Here is a 20450-nt window from a genome sequence, read left to right on the forward strand (position 1 = left end):
GCCGGGCCGTCTGCGGTCGGTGCGGTTGGTCCCGGTGCTGCCCGGCACGGCGGAGCTCTGCCATACGGCGTAAAAACAAAACGCAGCTTTTCAAATCCCGACTTTCTACGTTAGTTCTTTTTCTCTGTATCCTCTGAGATTGATTGGGAGCGGCGGTACCGTAGAAACGTTTGAGATGGAAGGGATCTTTAAAGGCCGTCGGGTCCCACTCCCCACACTGAACGGAGGCACCCAGAGCTCCATCAGTGCTCTCTTCTCATCCCCTGCCCTCGGGTGTCTGCAGGCCACCTCTCTGCACAACCCGTGTCAGCACTCTGGTATCTGTGGTTGGAAGTGGAACTGGGGTAAGATTGTCCTCACCTGAAGACCTCCCTGTGAAGGATGTGGGGCAGACAGCACAAGCAGAGCACCGGGCTTGCATGCGAAAGCAGAGAAACCCACCAGCACAGAGGCAGCGTCTTCCCCATCCCTCCGTGCTAATTCTGCCTTATTGTAAAAAAGCACGATAGTAAATACATTTTTAGATGATACGTAAAGCAGAAGAGTTTGCATTAGATGATGGTAAGGACATAATTGTAAGGGTTGGTTGGTTGCTCCGACTTGTCCTCATGATTTCCCCTAAACTGAAATACATACAAACCACCAGCAAGCGCCGTAAAATTCCAGGTCTGATAATCTATAACTGGTAGTTCTGTAAGGAGCAATGCTTCTCCTGTACTGCGTTCAATGCATGTAAAATTATACGCAGACAAGAAGATTATGATGTATACAGTGGGAGATCTATCCCTCTCAACTGCAGCATCCCATCAGACAGACACTGCCCATCCATGGAGATCACTGCTGTCTCCTTCCCTCAGGTCTAGCAGTTTGCTCAGCCCTGGCACTCAGCCTGTCAGCCCCCTCTGACTGGCACTGCTGCTGCAGAGCATCTCAGCAGTGGAATTTCTGAGCATTTATAAGCCATAGGATATTTTATTAAGGCTCAATCTGGATTACTGCTATCTGGTCAGGTGAAATAAGATTTGAGAAAGTTTTGAGGAAAAGTAGTGATAAATTTTTGTGTTTTAACATTCTAGACAACTTTTCTCAGTGTGTCTCTGCAAGAAGGTTTCCTTCCCAGTAAGCCAGCTTGTAGAGATGTAAAGAGACCTGCACCCACCTGACGCAATTCTCTAGCATGATGCAAGTGAACTAACAACAGAGGTGCTTTCACACAGAGAGTCAGCAGTAATTTACCTTAAAGCAAACTCTGCTGCCCACCTTCTCAGTGCAATCCCATGTCACATCATACCCCACCGAATGCCAAACCGTGCAGTGTCTCCCACGCTGTTGGAATGGTGCTGATGGTGGCAGAGCAACATCCCAGCCCTCTGCCACATCCCTTCTCCATGTTTCCAGCTGCAGTCCTGGGACTCTTCTCCCTCCAGGGTAGCCCTGGAGGTGCAATACTTTGGAGCCAATGCTGAAGGGGTTGGCCTGCAGTGACAGCTGACAGCCAAAGACATGAAGAAGGGGACAAAGGCTTTGAGACAACTGTCACTTGGACAGGTGCTTCTGGCAGCCAGGGGAGGGCACTGCAGAATGTGCAGCTGGCATTAAGGTGCACTGGGCAGCAAATACAGAAGATCTCAAGGCCTAGGAGTGATGGTTGGGACATTTGCTCCCCAGTTTTACTCTGACCAGCACTCAGTCCCTGAAAATATCGCTCTCTATTACTTTCTGGTAGAATATATGGTAGGTTTTAATCAAGGAATTAATTTTGTTAATCAACATATGTTTTCTTGCAGTATAAAACTGAGGAAAGTATTTCATCTAGTGATACCAGTAGAAATCTGAGCAAAGCATTTTTGCTTGCTTTGTTTTTACCAGTAAAAACCTTAGCAAAGCACTTTGCTTAGTAAAGACTTTCTGAAAACTACTCTGTGGTACAAAAATAATCCAACTCTAGGCAGGAAACGACTTCCCCACACTTAACCCCCAGCTCACCGTAATCATCCCCAACAGAGAGCTGCCAAAGTCTTTGCCTTACCAGCCCATAGCAGCACACACACCTGCTGCATGAAGGTAAATGAGAAATCACAGCTGCGAAACCCACACATCAAAGCATGCTCCTACCAGCTGAAGTGCACCTGGGGGACAAAAAGAGGGTGGAGTCTGGGAATAGCTCTCTGTGAAACAACTTTTGAGCCCAAACTGAGTCTTGCAGTATCAAAAAGAAAAGCTGTTTCAGAAGCAGCAATTCCAAGGAGGCTGAGGAGGCTCAGGAAATCGCTGGGAAAGGCTGCAGGAGATCTCAATCCCTATTGTGAAGGCTGCAAGAGAACCAGATGTAAGGGAATTTTTCAGAACTATTAACATCTACAATATTTGCTTAAAAATCTTGTTACTTACATGATAACTGTTGCCAGGCTCTTTTTACTGGTCTAAGAGCCAGAACATTTAAGATACATTTCTCTGAGCTTTGCTCTTCAACCACAAGGGGTAAAAGCAGAAGCAACTCACCAGATTTTAACTCCTGTTGAACCACACCATAAGTGACTTCTTGGCCGTCTGACTTGTCATTGAACTGCTGAGGATTATTGCAAACTCATCTTGTTTTCTGGAGATATTCATAGAAAGAACAGCTGTGAAAACGAACAGCAGCATTTTATCAAATTGTGTCACACCATAGAAGAAAAAAAAAAAAGCTCTTCTTACATGAGAGACAAACACAGAATCATAGAATCATTAAGGCTGGAAAAGACCACTAAGATCATCAAGTCTGACTGTCAACACATCAGTAGGCATGGACTAGGATATGGTGTGGAAAAGGATACTGACTTCAAGGTACAACCTGCCTGCATCAAAAACTCTTGCAGCAGTAGTTGTTGAAAGGACAGGCTGCCCAGCACTCTGGCATTCAGGCTTTTATTAATAGATCCACACTGTGGCAGTAACAGAACTTTGACTTGCCTGAACATTGTGCTCAACCTTTGAGCCTTTCACCTCCAGTTTACTCTTTTCTAAGACCTTCTCTCCCTGTCCCTTCTTCAGCTCTCCCCAGGTGGGCATAGCAGGGAGCCAGGTGCTCCTATCTCACCCAATCCTTCCAGGAGGCACAATCATGATGCAACACTCCTTTCCTCATCCGCATCCACCTTTGTGCAAGGACTGCTCATCTATGCTGGAAGAGAATTCGATAAAATGAAGGCTTCTCTAAAAATAACACCCATTGCTGGATGCTCAGAGCTGTGACAGCTATTAGAAACCATGCAGTGTGTGCACGATAGGTGGGACTGACAGAGAGCAAAACTGTTCCCTTTCCCTAAAGCGTGCCAAAAAAGCACAGGTCCTGGCATCCTGCTCTGTCTCCATGGCACATTCCTACCCCGGTACCTGGGGGTCCACAGCAGCAGCACCACATGGGCTGAGAGCAGCCAGGAGAGCCCCCAAGGTAGGAAATGCTGCTGACAGCATTGCTGCCATTCACAAGGCAGCTTCTACCATCACTTAGATAACTTCCCTCAGCTGTTAGCTTTGCTAATGTTAAGAACCATTCCCTTTTCTAATATTGCTCTCAGCTGTTCGTACTCAGTGCTCCTATTCCAAACTTGGTTGGGGACCAGTTCTAATTTGTCCGCTGCAGGCAAACGCAGAGGAGAGCAGCTACAAGGGCTGTGAGCTGTGGTCAGAATAAGAGCATCTTTTATTTGCTGTTAATTATACTGTTTACCTCAATTTGCTACATGTGCTGAGCATCCTGTGCTTTGCTGCTCAGGGGCGCTGAGGTTTAATTAGTGTTTATGCAGCGTTCTGTGTGCTTATTAATATTATTATTATTATATCACTCTTACTATTATATTTCCACAGTCTAAGGCCAGCATTGTGCTTTTACAACGTATTCTGACATGTCTACGCAGTACAGCTCAATAATTCATTAGAGAAATAAGCTAATGAAGGGCTGGTTAGTCAAATAATCATTAGATTTGGTTCCAAGCTTTGTTTTGCCAGTGCTCTGACTTCTGAGGGTTTTCTTCTCAGCGTGAACTCATTTAAGATTTTAAATGAATTATTTGGTACGCTAAAAATTAAACTCCTTACGAGCTTTTACACCCTCCCACGTTTTGCACAGACAGCACTGAAATAAATCAGCAATTCCGAGAGGCGAGTAAACATTCTGCAGTGGTGAAAATAGTGGGTTCTTCTGGTGGGTGTCTGAAAGCAGGATTCAGGCTGCAGACAGACAGCAGTGAGTCAGTAGGCAGAGGGGCAGCAGCAGCGCAGGGCATCCGTAGCTGTTCAGCACAAAGGTAGGCGTGTGGGATGCGAAAACAAGCAAAAGGGCATTTTGATCCTTTATGTGAACAAAACAATGCAAATTGGTGAGACTAATAAGCCCCAAAACATTACAAGGTGAATGCCTTTCATGTTTGTGAAAATCTTCTGTGTTTATCCGTCTAATGCAATAGAAATAAAGCTTCAAAGGGCCTTTGATTTAAAAGTGCATTATTGAAATCAGCTTGCAAAATAATAACCATTAGACCGAATTGTTGCATTATGACCCTAACAGCAGCACTGCCAGAGCAAAGAAAGCCTTCACAGCCTCTTGCATGAGTTGTTGCTGATATAAAATCAGAGATTAAACTAAAGGAAGAAAGAATGTTAGACATGAGAAGAAAAAATAAAATGACAAAAAAGGTCACAAATGGGTCCATGTATAAAATGAGGCTGTCGTACTCACAGTGCAACAAGAGCTGCGTCAGGCTATAAATTTTTATGATGGAGCTGGAACTCAGGCTTTATTGTCTGGAAGGTTTAAGAAACTTTGGGAGAGAGCCAACACCCGTTCATGGTGTTGGCCCCAACCCATGCTAAGCCAGGAGATGATTTGCAGACTAATTCAAATCCAGGACACCATGCAAAATGTCAGGGACATTTGAGTCCCTGTCAAACAGAGGGGAAAGGTTTGTAATAATCCCCAAGGCTCAGAACCACACGTCTCACAGTTCTTTTCAGAGTTTATGCTGTTCTCCCGTTTGAACCACCGACCTGAGAACGCACCTTTCTCTACAAGCTGTCCTCTGGAGATGCTGAACCCACCGGGCTGAGGGCAGCACTGCTGACCCACTGGGGACTTGTAGGAGCACAGGAACATCTCTGCCCTTATTTCCTCTGCACCCTCAGTTTCTCACCCCGTCAGCAACAAATAGCCCTCCTGTTCTGTAAAAGGCACAAGCAAATGTCCCAAGAACGCAGGAGAAGCTGGAGGAGGCTCAGTAAGTACCCTTCTGAACAGGAGGGCACTGGGGGAGCGCCCAAAGGAAAGGCAGAAGGCTCTTCATTTCTAAACCTTTGCTAAAATAATTTCTCTTCTTTTTATGCAGCATAGAGAGCAAACAGGGGTCACTGGGAACAATGTTTTCTGTTCCAGGTTTACAAGTTTTTCACCACACTTTCCCAAGGGCAGATTGCTTTCCGTGCAAATTCCTAGAGATGCTCTTATGCTTAATTACTGAATTTCAGAAGCCTTTGTCATCTTGCAGGAATTGTTTTGTTCTTGCTTGGCTGCTCACATGGTGCAGATTAGACAGAACCTGATTTCTGTAGGTTATTATCTTTGTTAACCATTTACACTTAAAATGAATTACATCATGACTTTTCAACTTGCATTTATTTGAAGGGACACGGACAAGCAAAAGCGGGGCCCTAGTGCCAGATTTCTCACTACAGCCTTTAAGAAATTTCTCTACTGGGGCAAATAGCTTTCGTTTGATTTTTGATTTTTAAAGCAAATCAATGTGCAGATTTGTGCCTAAAAATCTCACAGTGAAACCCAACTAAAAGCAATAGTGTCACTCCCGGGCCGAAAAATCAGAAAGCGAGCAGAGTGAAGAGCAGACTAAGCTGAAAATGAAGATCATTTTAATGGCAGGTTCGGGCTGCCCGCCCAGGTGGACGAGCGCCTTTGTTTGCAGCAGCTTTGTAACTTCCCGACGTCCCTTTCCTCTTGCTCCCCTCAGATCACCTTCACGGCTGCTGCACGTTTCCTTTGCTGGTTCCCAGGAGGCTCCGATCGGGTGGCGGGGAGGCGGCTGTGACTCCAATAATTGCGGTGCATTACGGCATGTTAAGGCGCTGAGAGCTGCTGAAATGCAAGTTTCCCCGCACCTCCCGGCACGGCCAGCACTGCGTTCTGCCCCTCTGCTCTACACGGCGTGGGGCTGCTCGCCAGCCCTGCCTCCGCCATCAGGGAGATCAAATTGGGATCAGATTAGCCCCAGCAATGAAAAGCACAGTCCCAGATCACACTCGCGGTTAGTTAGCATTTAGATAGGCTGGGACAGGGGTCCGTACAATAGGCATCAAAGCTGAACTCTTGGTGCAGCAAGAGGGATTAATTTCTTTAACCAACATGCCTGATCTGGCCTATCTCATTACCCTGCCTTGTCAGTGTCGATGTTAGATTTGATTGAAGATTATACCATTTAGGCCTTTCCCCTGTTTTCCACAGAAATCGGGCCTATTGAATTGCACATTCTTCCGCGGGCCCCTGTCAATACTCAGTGGCCTGAGCCTCTAATTCTGCTTCATTTAAACTTCATCAACTTTTCCAATCAAGTGGAAGGATCTGAAATAGGCTCTGTAAGCAGAAAGGCCCTTTTTCCTTTTGTCAGATAATTTATTCTGTTTTCTCCTTCTCTCCCCTCTTCCCCACCTCTTTCTCTTTTTCTTCTTTTCGCTCCCTTTCCCTGATGCTGAAAATGAGATTACAGTATTTAAATGACTATGATAATCAATCGGGGGACCTTGAGCCGAGATTGAGGTTAATTTTTCTTAGCAGAACAAAGAAGCGTGATGCCATTGGGGATTTGAAGGTGCAATCTGTGTTTCATGCCTGTATTTCTCCCCCCTCGTCCGAAACTGCAGTTTTAGTCGTCTTTTCTTGTTACTAACTAGGCAGTTGTGGTGATTTTTAGCAGAGGCAACCCCTAGGAGAGGAAAAATGTAATTTTGGGCCGATAAATAGCTAACAGCCTTCAATCAGCTATTTTAATGGGAAAAAAAAATCACTTACATGATGTGACTGCAGATGGGATGAAAGTGCTATCATCACTTTGTTTGTACTTAAACATAATAGGAATAATTTTCAGCAGTGCTGCTAGCAGCCCTCCCAGCCTGCACAGTGCAGCTGTGAACTTTGAACCGAGCACCTCTGTCAAGCAGCCACTTGGCAGCTTGCTTGGTTGCCTTGAAAAAGTGGGGAACTTTTGTCACGATCTTGCTAATCAGAAATGGAATCGCTCACGTTCATCTTAAAACTCGCACCGAAATGCCTTGTTATGTCTTTAGACCATGCATTTCTGGTTGTAACACAACAGCATTCGCTCACCTGGATCTCTCCCCTCCCCTTCTTAGGAAGAGAGAGGAAAAAAAATGTGTATTTCTTTGCTTCCATCCCAGCTGTCTTGTCAGTGCTGTTTTACATGCTGCCACCCAATGTTATCTTTTATTTGTGTCAGGAGAGAGGATTTGACAAGTTCAGTATACAATGTTCATTTGGCAAGGCAAATTTTTCGTACCAATTTTGAGTAGAAAATGAAACCATCTTTCAACAGAATGAGCTGCATCATTTTTGGACAGACTTATTATGGGAAGAAGAATTGCAAAACTTTATTTCCCTGCATGATCCCCCTTCCAAAAAACCTGGAAATGAGACATTTAAACAACAAGAAAAAAAAAATAAATACATGTATGAATGTTTGAGCCCATCCGTTTGTTTTAGAAATAAAAAATAACCACCGGCTGCTGTCAGGTGGCTGTGGCCTCCTTTTTGTTAATCAGATGCTGCTGAGATGGGTTGCATCATAATGTAGCTTTGCTTCAAATCTTTTAAGCTGTCAGAAAATTGGGAAGGCAGAGCGACTTTAAAGTTTGTCACCGTTTGCCAAGCAGAGAAGTCATTAACCAACAGCAGCAGGGGCTGGGGGCTGAGGCTGACAGATGCCCGTGGTCTGGGTGAGGAGGGGCCAGGTCCCACCGAGTTTCAAGGGTAGTTGGGTGCTCTGCCTCTCTCGGGCATCCTCAGTGGAACTTCTGGTGGTGCTAAAAGCTCTGAACAGCCCAACTGATGGAAAAACTCATTATGAATCCTGTTCCCTCTGTTTCTGGCTCTCTGTTGGCTGCCTGCATCTTGTGTGTGTTGCGAGTTGCACCGGCACCGCAGCCTCCCTGGGGAAGGGGCTCTGTGCAGCCCCACCTCAATGGGCTCTGCTCCATGACAGGGACTCCCTGGTGCAATGGCATAGCAAGCTCCCAGGACACTTAAACATGTCTTTTTTCCAGAAGACCATGTGTTAAGAAAAGACCTCATAACCTTCAAACTGTGATGAAGTTCGTTTTACACCCAGCATCCCTGCAAGGTTACGAGGTGTAATCTGAAAGCCCCACAGGGCTAAATGTCCTTGTTCTACAAGCCCACAGGACACCCGAGCCTGCACTGGGAACTAGGATGCTCTTCTATGACTCTCTGTGGATTTTAGCCACAGCAAAAGCAGCAGCAGCCCCAAGATGCCTTTCCAGCCCCATGGACTTGGAAGGAGCTGCATGCGTCTTGGGGCAGTGGTTTGCTCTGACAGCCTTCTCTCTTTAAGCAAATGTTGACTCACCACAGGGAAATTAAAACTCCATTAGACGTTGCCACATTGTAGAGCAGACCCCATTACAGCGGTCGAGTTGCAATTAATTGGTTTCCACAGAAATTACTTAATTCTGGATAGATGGGAAGGACAAGGCTGATCTAAACAATAATTTCCTAAAATGATATAATCTAAATAAGCTAATGAAGTGATTACAAAGTTATTAATCTAAATATGAAAAGAGTCAAGAGAAAATATTGGGTATGTAACTGTTTAGAAAGTACAGTAGACTTAATAACACTCTGGTTGGTGTCAATATGAGGCAATCAGCATTTGGGTGATGGTTTAGCAGATTAATTATGTTCCATGCAGAAAACTGTCATTTCCAAGTGTTCTGGCTTCTGCTTTTGTTCGCCCTGTTGTTTATGCTGCTTAACTTTCCAACACGTAGATGGAAGGGGTTGGATTCATGGCACTGCAAGTTTGGGGATTGTTTTTTTTTTAATTAAGGTTAGCTTGGGATTAGGAAACGCAGAGCTAAATAACCACAGAAAGAGACTCCCTTGCATGCAGATAAAATAATTAATCATTTGGAAGTACTCTGGCCTGGGAAGGGCCCTCCGTGCAGGCAGCCCCTCTACGGGGAGCTGCACACTGCATCCATGCCCCAGGCTCCATAGGGCCCTGCTGTGTCCCCCTGTCTGCCCAGCTCCCACACTGCTCCTGCTGGCATGATCAGGGTGAGGAAGCATTTATCTTCTGGAGAATAAATAAGTAGGCCTTATAAGTCATTAAAAATGTATTATAAGAAAAATACAGTGCAGCTATAAATAGAAAACAAAGCAACTTGTACATAACTTTTACAATGGCTGTTACTCAGGCTATCGTCACAGCCTGTTTTTAAATGAATTTAGCATCTGTGATCTCTGGAGGCTGCTATTGCCTGAAACCTCAGCTCCAGCTCTGGCACAGCACTGCTGCCTGTAACCTGCCCCAGCTCTGCCCTGAGCATCCAGCGCCTGCAGCCCTGCTCTGCGACCTGCCAACCTTGTCTTCAGAGCCTCTCGTGGTGAGCAGAGGTACAGAGGGGCTGAGTGCTCCCAGACTGAAAAAATCAAAGTATTTCACTTATTTTTAATTCATTTACATTTATGAGAGTCTGACACATAGCAGTGACTTCCACACAAGATAGCACCTCTCCCTGCAAACCACCACTGATACAGATTTTGGCTTAACATGAAATGAGCTGCGTAGCAATACATTAATCATTCAGCGAGACATCAGTGCTGTCTTTTTTATTTCTTAACCAACAGTTGATGTTGCTAAAGCCATGTACTCCTAGCCTTTCTTGAGGAATATGCATACTTTTGAAGCATGCACGAAATTTGTCAGTGGGAGACAAACTGTGTTCTTGTGTTTTCAGATTTGAATGTTAGGAGTTTGTGTTCTCTGGGCTGGTGGGGCCTTGGCTCCCAGAGAAAAAGGTGGTATCTCAGGCATTTCAGCTCACTTCAGCCATTTGATGTTCGAGCTTTGAAAAATCAAATGCTAAATGTGGTCCCAACGTGACTAATGCTGAAAATTCCACAGTGGGGTACTCAGAGCACTTGAACTCCCAAATGTATCTAATAGGTTGCTCGAAGGGAAGGACTGGGCTGCCTTTGCTGGACAGTGATGAACAATTAGGGATTGCAGCACACAGCTGTACTGAGGAGTCCGTCTTTACATATTCAGGTCAGGGAAAGTAGGCCACAGATCCGGGTGATGAATCCTAACAGCCTGAGTTGTGGTTTCGTGGTAAGGAGGAGGTTTTGTGCAACATTTTTTTTTAAGAAATGTGATGTTCCCCTCAGTACTCTGCTGTATGCAAAAGAGTTGCTGCAGTGTGGTTCAGAGGAAGAGCAATTTGTTTGTTTGCAAGAGTAAGAAAGTGCCAGGGGCTGGAAGGCACAGCTCAGCAATTCCCAGCACTGGTGTCTTTAGAATCTGGGGTCACACTGTTCTGTTCACTTCTATTAGCACAGCCCTGAGTCGTATCTCCATTTGCATCTAATTCCTGATCAACCACAGTGGCTCAAAGTACTTGCAGAGTGAGCCTGTGCATTGCCACTGAAGTCATTCTGTCCTGCTCCAGAAGTGGGACGCATCTTAGGGGTGTGAGGGCAAGCAGATTTCCTCTTCTGCATGGATGTGTATTCAGGTCTGCGCTACCAGGCATGGAAACAGCTGGGAGGAAACACTGGCAGAGCATTTCCTAGCAGAGCGCACTGATTGGATGTGCTTCTGCCAAAAGATGAAACTCAGCAAGTAATGATTGAAAAAAGCAATTTCTTTTTATGAAATGTGTGTTCTAACATTCTTTTTAAGCCAAACTTGCAGGAGCCTCTTTCTAAAATGCTCCCCCAGCCTCCCCAGTAGCACTCTGGAGCCTCACCTCCCTCCTGCAAGGCTGTTAGTGTGCAGCAGTCCTTTTAATTTGAGAATTTAACAAGGAATTTTAAATTAGGATGTTGGAAAACCTGTGATCCTATCTACCATGTCTATCCCATCAGATGTGGCTCTGTGCTTTCACTGCTTTGCAGACAAAGGGGAAGAAAGTTGAACACATGGTATCCTCAGCTAGAAAGGGCTTTGCTGTAAGAGGATATTGAGTTGTTTCATAAAGCCCAATATTACGCTTGAATTATGCCTGAATAAGGAGAAAGGACATTGTTAAAGAGCCCTAAACATTGACCGTAGTGGATCATCTTTCTTTCAAACCATTCAGTGGTGTTGTTTTTGGCTGTTAATGATTTGGTATTGTATTTATAAGCCAGCAGGGTAATCCAGAGAGCAGCAGGAGGGACAGTTGCCTTAAATAAAGCTTTACAATGCTGCTAATTAAAATGATCCTTCCTCTCCCTGTGATGACTAATGAGACAGAAAGAAGAACTGGGGAGGGTTAATGAAAATGTTGCCATGAGATTCCCTATTTTTAATTGGTCTTTTTAATGTTTTAATCTCCTTTATGGTGCAGGGGTGGAGATGGAGATATTGTCTTTCTACCTTTCTTGTACCATGCCCAATAGGATTGTAATGCGTGGCCTTAGAAAGGGGCATTTTTTGGTATAGAACCAAACCATAACCAAACAACTGAGCCTGAGTGTGTGAATGTCATGAGATGGAAGAACCAATTTTGGACTTAACTGAGAACAGAAACAAGAAATGTGAAATCTGTTTTTAAGCTCATCTTCCAAAACTCCAAGGGAGCATTCGTACCCTGAGGATTGAGGCTCAGATCTATTGTGAAGGATTGGCACCGATGCTCAGTAGTATTTAGAGCTTTAGGTCATAATGCTCTGTTAAATGCAATATTTATCCCATGAGTATGTCACAGTTCACCTCAGATGTCAAGAATTCAATTAATATTCTGTTTAATAGAACACACCATGACCTAACCTTTTAATACTCTTAGTGAGTCTGAGCCCTCCTTATTAGTGTCACTCTCTAACTGTCCTTCTCAGCTGATGCATCTAACAACAACTGAGATGGGGAAATTGGGAGCAAAGAGAGAGGGGAAGAGACTTAAATTACTTTTGGACCTCACTGTGAGGATTCAGTAGCTTTATCCCTTGTAAAACTCAGCTCACAGGGGGTTAGCACACCCTGCTTTTCCCATTTTTACAGGGTTGATATCTTATCAGTTTCAACTTTCTATTGATTTCAGAACACAAAAGGCACCGCCAAATTTTTCATGGTTTGAGTCCACTTTTTCATTGAAACAGCATTTCCCCTCCTCACCCCACAATGTCAAACTTGGGGTCAGGAGAAACCATTCATGTGAGTAACACCTGCAGGATTAAACCTTTGCTTTGGAACTTCATCTGTTCACAGCAACGATGGATTATACATAGTGCAGACTTCTGCCTAATTCACTTTTGAAAATTATCTCTGAAAGTGGAATCCTTTCAAAGCATTGTCCCAACCTGGGTCTGCTCCATCCTACTACTTTTTTTTATGCAAGAGTTCCATAACACATTAGAAGTAGAAAGAAACTGAAAGCAAATAAGCGTTTAAAATTATTCTCTGTATATGTATATTATTCTCTGTATATGTAGCCTTTATGTTTGGGGAAGTAGCTCAATAGCAGCAGATCATTTTAAGGCATTTTAAGTGGTTCTGGGATGCGATTAGCACAGCTGAGAGCATCTGCATGCAGGTGGGAGGGGGCCCTGCTATTACCACACCTGTGATTTCAGGAAGATTTGTTGGGAAGATCAACCAATAAATACAGAATGTGCACCTCAGCTCCTTAGAGTGGGAGGAAGAACAGGCTTTGTGCCAGATATTTCCGTGCAACTATATTCATTATTTATGCAGAAGAAGAGATATTTCAGGAAAACAGAGCTGAACCATGAGTGACAAGGTATCTTTCTGGAGCGCTGGGTGCAGGAAAATTGCACCAAGGTTGACAGCTTTTTAATGTAGAGTCTCTATTTCACTGAATTACTGCATGTTGGCATTTCGAAAGTACAAGATGACCTATTTATTAGCTGTGAATCAAACAGAAATTACACGCAAGAAAATAAAAAAGTTGTATGTTTCTTCCAGCCGCTAAGATGCTTATCCTACAGAAATAATGTATACAAAAAAAGAAAACCTGCAAACAAAGGAACATTAATCACAAGGCACTAAATTTAACATTGTAGGACCTGTGTTCATCTTGCAATATTGTGATTGTTTGTGCTTGTTTCCTTACATGTGATGTACTATTAAATATATGTGTGTCATAATACTTTAAATTTCATTATCCTTGCTTCACTTAGGCTCCTGTCATCCTCTTCCCTCTTGAAAAGGGCAATAGTTGCTTGGTAATGTGATTTCAACAGTAATGTGCTTTACAAAGCAACACAAAATGGTGCTCTGAGGTCAGGCTTTCCATATTCCTAGTAGTCCTGTTCAAGCAAGTCCCTTCTCCAAGTACAGTCTGGGGCCAGGTCTTCTGAACCCAATCTTGGAAAACACAGCCACAGATCACTGATACAGAGGAATTCCTACAATGCGTGCAAAAGGCAGAGGAACATCACCCATCTACTACCTCAATCATGCATCAGCCTGTGGCTTTTGGTCAGCACTGAGGGTCATCAATAGGCAGTGAGTCACCAAGCTTCACTTCTGCAAGTCTTTCATATCCCACCATTAGACAAGCAGCTGTTGATCAGAGAAAAGCATGCTGATTCTGACTTAGAAACACATGATTGCTACAAGCGTGCAAGAGTTAGAAGTAAGAATCTGAAGTATAGATTGATGCATGTCACCAGCAGTCTGCAAAGATGAAAATCTTCAGTATCATAGCAAGTAGGTGGCCTCATTTCCTTCCTTTGCCAATCCCTTCTGTTCCCCCACTCTTTAGCAAGAGCACAAAGTCTTGGTGTCTCGCTGCGTGGCCTGGATGTTGTTTTCCTTATCATAGCAGCAGGCTTTGCAGGGAAGATGAAATGATTGCTGACTCTTTTCTTCTCATTAAATTTGTTTATGTTGTGGACCATTGAGGTTTTGCTGGCTTTGTGTCTCCTATACTCTTGCTTTGAGGATCCCCAGCATTCATAACAGTAAAACCATCTGAACATCCACAGCTCTTACAATACTTAGAAAAGTTCAATGTGAATTTTTATTACAGATGCATCATTGTGTTTTTCTAAAGCCAGAACTGAAAAGTAAATTGGCTATGCAGGAAGATTATTGCTAGGTCACTCCTCAAAGATGGCAGTTGTCACTCCCAAATCCAGAATCGGGTGTCTGCTATACCCTCATAACTGTGACCAAAGGCACCAAACATCTTTGTTAGAGCCCAACAACAATCTGTCCTGAAGAGAGCAATGAGCTCAATCTCAATAACCTCCCAGTACTATTATCATTTCTGCTAATGCACCCATGTAGCAAGGAGGAGGAACGTGCCATTAAGAACTGCTGGTCCAGCTAAATACCCCAGTAGGAAATGAAGAGAAGGAAAAATAACACAAAATTCTTACTGGCTTCTCTGAAACCCATTATCTGAAGCATGTGGAGAACTTTATATCTTCATTTTTGGTTCCGCCACTTTGTCCTTCTGGGGTCTCCCACCAACCTTACATTCCCTTCAGCCTTGCAATTAATCATTACCACAAGGATAGCTATATCCCAATAATAGCATTTCCAGATTTCTCAGTACAGTATCCACTTCCTCAAAGCAGCTGGATAAAAATTATTTTTAAATACATGTTGACTCAGGTATTATTTGGAATAGATGCAGGGCAGTTATTTCAGACTTACATATTCAGGTATTCAGAATTAACATATAGGATCTTCTGAAAGAAGAAAGATCAATACATTACAAATATTTAATTGACCACTTGATGTTATTCTAGTCCCTCTGTGTTGAATCCTGAATGGTGAAATTTAACACGATTCTTTTTTCCTTGAATTATCCTCCTGCTCTTGCATATATACAAGCTATGTGCTGCAATGCAAGACTCCTCCATTCGTCTTTGTAATTTATCTCATTTCCTTTGGAATGGTGTCCCTCAGTGGCTCAGAGAAAGTGGAGCGGTTGTTTTAATAGATTTGAGTTTTATCTGCCTCTCTATTTGCAGCAGGGCATAATAATAATAAATTATGATACTAATAAGTAGGTTGTGCAGAACGGACTACAGTGGTACCACTTCCCTCCCCCTCCAAAAAAGTAATTTATGGGTACATTCTTGTGACTTTAGGGGTGTAATAAATTATCAGGGTTCGTTTTTCCATCCAATTTGAGGCAGTGCAGCTGTGTTTTGCAAGCAATAAACTCTCTTGTTGTATTTCTTAGCTAAGCACTGAAAAACACAGTGCGATTTTTTTTCCCTCCCTTCCCAATTATTGTTGCAACGCCTGGTAGCTTCTCTGCAGTTAAGGGTTTGCCAGTGCTTCTATTATAAACCTCAATTTTCAGGGGCCTATAACTTTGCTCTTTTAAATCAGAATGCTAGGACTCGGTGTACATCTCTGTCAATCTACATGCTTTTTATTCGAGGAACAAAGGCAAAATTTTTAAGGAGTCCAGAACTCCCAAATTGGAGCTATGCACAGAAGTCAGAAACACATGGATGTGAATGGCTGGTAATGCTTGGGTACCTCTTCAGCTCCTGTGAAGCCCATAAATGCTGCTTATCATGGAAACACCTTGGGGTAGTATTTAGTCCTTAATGAATTTTTCTTTGGATGTAGCAGACAGGAAGGTCAGCCATCTGCAGCAGCTCCCTCCTGGAAGGTGGTGCTCTACCATCATATGCTGACCTGGAGGCTCATGCTACAAATCCAGAAGGTGCAGAGGATACAGCTCCATGCCCCCTTCCCACACAGCAGCTCGTAGGCTCTGTGCCTTGCCAGCCCTACTGCCACAGGGTCTTTGAACTCAGGCAGGAATTAGCAGCCTCTGTGGAGCTGGTTCCCTATCCCAGTCCCTGTGCTGTCTCTGTTCAGTCTGACATGAGCAGGGGTCAAACAAGGAAGGAAAAAAAATGCAAGAGGAATGTAGTAACAGCACTAGAGCCACACAGGCTCTCTACAGCAACCTTGGAGACCCTGTGGCCGGGAAGTGACACACATGCTCTGCCACTAATAGGACATTCATTCCCCTCTCCAAATTTTACTGAATGGGGACAAAAAAAAAAAAAATCCCACTGATTTCCCCAGTAGGACTTTGTTTGGGTGCAGTTACATCCTGTTCGCATTGCGTGGGCCCTGAACACCTTCCAGCAGGAAGCAAACCAAGAGCAGCGCAGAAATCGCTCTGGATTTCCTGGTGATCTCAGGAGGACATCGCACCAAGGAGGAGAGCAGCTCAGCCCCTTTTTGCTATGCTGTTGGACAGCCCTACCGCACCGCCAGGCTAAAGCTGACGCTACCCAGCCTCCTCCATGATCAGCAATTAAGCTGTGAAGTCAGCCCCTTACTATTATGTTAACATAGTTCAGTATATTAAATGTAAAACAAGTCATAATTTTTAAAGGTACCTTGGCTTACTGAGTTTAAATGAAGGCAGCAGTAGGACGATCACAGCCATATGCAAATCATCTGCATTTTAAAGCTAACAATAGATTTTGCTTTATTGTTTTGGCATTTAACGAGTGGGAAAATAATAAATTAAGCCACATGGGGAATCCCTGGTGCTTTTACAAACTGAAGCAGTGCCCATTTGGAGAGAGAACATCCCCCATTTTTCTCCCTAGCTGCATTTCTCTTAACCCACCACCTTATTAAAACTTATAGGGCAAAATTCTCCTCTCATATTCCTCTGGCAGCTCTTAGTCCACGCTCAGCTCTCCCTACCTTCCTGGCTGTCTTTCATCCCACGAGCTCTCTCTCTGCAGTAAGGGAACAGAAGAAGAGCAAAGAGTGGTGAGGCCATAGGGAGGCAGAAGAAAGATGTTGTCATCATTTCCGGATAGCTGTTAGAGCACGGACAGCTTTTTCTGCCTGTTGTAGCAGAGAATGCAGTCCGCAGCTACCAGTGCAAGGTATACAGAAGAGACAGCTGCATTAGGATCCATGCAGTGAAAATAACAGGGCTTCTGCATCTGCCTGCTGCATCACTGTGCCAGGCACCAGCCACAAGACCAGCACCAAAAGGAAGGGAGCAAATGTCTTACAATGACACCTGGTTCCAAGTGCTTTTGAGGAGGGTGTTAAAATTGCATCACTCAGGCTACGAGCAAAGAGCAGTATTCCCCTTTTCATTCACTCATCTCTTAATGATCGGAGCCTTCAGCCTCAAGTCAAGCTCAGCTGTGAGATGTTGGTCATCTCATGCTGATTTAATGGGCAGGTGTTGCTCCTGCCAACAGCAGTGTGTTGCTCACCTATTGGTAGCTTCATTGCCCACACTGCTCCAGCATGTGACTAAGTGCAGCGTTTCCTCGTGCAGAGCAGTCACACTTGCACATTCAGTACGTGCTTGCTTCCTATGTCATCATCTGTGAGAAATATCAATTATAGATGTCTGTGAACATATCCCTGCACCTGCTTTCCCCCAGGAGCACTGCCTTATCAACTCTAAAGGATGCACCAGAAATCACAAACCAAGGTAAAGCAGTCAGCCTGAAGTTAGCATAGCATTAGCATGGCATGCAGCACTCAGTGGCAACAGAAAATTGCCAGGAGAATGAAAACTTAAGACAAAAAAACAAAACAAAAACAAAAAACCAACCAACACTGAAGAATAGAGAGAAACTACTTGGAATGGAAACAAACCTGCAAACCTCAGACAAGTTTCAAACATACCTAGGGGTAATCCAGCAGCTTCCATCTCACGGCTCTGTAAAATCTTTACAAAAGCCCCTGCAGTCCCACCACACATCTGTTTTCCACCAAATCTGCTGTTTGTCCTATTCAGTGCATTTCACCTACCGTAACATTTGCACTTACATAAGTGCCGTGCACTGAGATTGTAGATTTAAGGCATGTGCAGCACTCTAAATGTGTAAGTGCTGCCCAAGTACTAAGGATTGTGGTTGTTTTCATAATAATTCTTCACCATTGCCTATGTTTGAAGTCAGGGATGTCTGGTGGCTGAACCAGACAAGCAGAACACACACTAAAGCCCAATTAGCTTCCTATCTCCAAAGCTCTTACAAACACTAATGCATTAATCATTGTAAAACGAAGATGAGCATCGGTCTGTACTCCTGGCTCAATTCACTCAGGATATAAGTTGACTGAAGCTGAGAATTACACCAGAAATCTCATCTGTTTATCCCCACCGTGCAGCAGAGGAAACCAAAGCCAAAGCAGAGCAGATCGCTGTCCCTTTGTGACAGCCAGCTCAGGACAAGCACGTCCCAGGCCAAGGTCCAGCCGAGCACCTGTTCCCGATGCAGTGCTTTCTGTTGACCTCTTAGAAAATCCAGAGGATGCTCAAACCATGGAAAGTTTAAAATAGCATGGGAATGTGCATGGAAGGGCTAAACAGCAGAAAAAAAAAAGTGTTTAGTTCTGCAAGAGATGCACAAATATACAAAAGCAAGCTAAGCTGGCTCTAGGAAGAGCTTTTCAGATTACTTGAATGGCTCTTAAAAAATGGATTAAAATACGGATTCCCTCTATTATTTTTCAATAACACAAGTGCAGCACAGAACTACTCACTAGTGCCACAAACTAGTTTTTCATTTCTGTTTTTGTTTCATGCCTCAATATCTTCCAGCTGCTCATGTCTCCTTTTCCTTCTCCTCACTTTGATCTATTAGTTTTCCACAGAAATGGGGTTTATAAATCATTGTAATGCAGCCCTGGGAAAGACGGTGCTTAGTGCAGGGAGAAATACATTGCAGCTAACAGCCACGGCAGGGAGGAAAACTCTCACCTCGTAGTGGGGCTTTGGCGACAGGTTACTGATGGCACTGGGTTATTTTATGTCTGCATTCATGCCATCAGGGGCAGGGCCGCGGGGACCGCCGCCTGTACCCCCCATGCAATATTTCAAGCTTCCTTCCACAGGCAAAAACAAACTGCTTGGGGGCTCGCAAGGGAAGAGGAGGAGGAAAAATTGCCAGAGGAAGGGGAGGGGAGGCAGGACAGGTGGGGATGGATCGCTCAGTTCCCGTTTTTGCACCACTGCATCTTTTTAAAAAGAGGCATTTGTCTCTAACTCACACTGAAAAGGTGCGGATTTTGTGCCAGTCTCGTCTGTTGGTGGCAGCAGCAGGATCCAGCTCTCCTTTGAACATCTGTACCTTGTGTTCCCATCTTGCACTCGGACAATTTTGTTGCCTGTGCCCACTGCTGACCCAGCATCGCTGCGCATTAGGGCAGCAGCACCATGGCACCACAGCATTACCAGCCTGGGTTAACGGTCTGAGCATCCCTCAGCAGAGGCAAGTGCCCTGGGCCCCCTCTCAGGAGCAAGAATAAGTCCTAAATGCAGAAAGCCCAACGTCAGCTGTGGCCAGAGAGACAAACCTCAGACAGCCAACAGAGATTTTGGTACTTATCTCCAGCCCTGGGGTGTAGGATGGATTAGGAAACCCTATTGCCAGCCCTATTTAACGAGGGAAGAAATCTTCATAAACTCCTAAAAGCAGCACAATCACACACAAGCTAGAAGCTCTTTTAAGCACTTGCTGTGCTTTTAGGATCAGCAGCTCCTAATAAGACCACCCCAGGCAGACACACCATCCTTTAGTTTTGAAAGCACACAAAAGAGACACCGTGCTGGAATCTTACCTATATCTTTAACAAAGCATTACCCCCTCCTCACCCTCTTCCCCATAATTGCCTTGTTATTGTCATTGGTGCCATTGTTCATTGGCTCGTCCATAGAGAGGCCCGAGGGAGCAGTTCTGCCTTAGCTAAACCAATATCTCCTGCAATAACCCCCTGCAGTTTCCCCTTTGCTATCCCATGTTGAATAAATCCTCCATCTCTGTTTGCTGAATGATCATAAAGATATGATTGAAGTTTCAGATTTATGGTTTCCTTCAAATCGAGGAGCAACTCCAATAATGCCAGAGCCTGTTTGCTGACTGCTTTTGACAGGATATATGTAAAGGGAGATTTGTAAGTGCAGAAACACAAATGCAAATACTAAGGCAGGGCATTTTCTACAAACAGAGCACACGTGTGAGGTTCAATTCCCACATGCTTCCAGAGCATCCTTTCACACAGCCCTCCCTGCGGCTCGCAGCACCCAGCGAGGCAGGAGATGTGCACTGTGTTGTACTCTAACAGCAAATCTGTCTCAAGTAACCACTCTAGGGACCCACAAGAACTGGTTGCCAAGTAAAGAAGGATCCTAACTAAACATCTCACATGACAGTGCTAGAAACTACTCTTAAGTTGTAG

General features: G+C 44.3%; 1 long non-coding RNA gene across 1 annotated transcript; it reads right to left on the minus strand.

Moving 5' to 3' along the window:
• Nucleotides 1–1602: 1602 nt before the first annotated feature.
• On the minus strand, nucleotides 1603–6606 carry LOC109370482. The gene is made up of 3 exons (XR_002120642.2): nucleotides 3571–6606; nucleotides 2503–3163; nucleotides 1603–2312 (listed from the first exon to the last, which is right to left on the minus strand). It is a non-coding gene; the product is annotated as an uncharacterized LOC109370482 (long non-coding RNA).
• Nucleotides 6607–20450: the final 13844 nt, after the last annotated feature.

Source organism: Meleagris gallopavo, chromosome 19 (assembly GCF_000146605.3).
Source record: "Meleagris gallopavo isolate NT-WF06-2002-E0010 breed Aviagen turkey brand Nicholas breeding stock chromosome 19, Turkey_5.1, whole genome shotgun sequence".
NCBI lineage: Eukaryota > Metazoa > Chordata > Aves > Galliformes > Phasianidae > Meleagris > Meleagris gallopavo.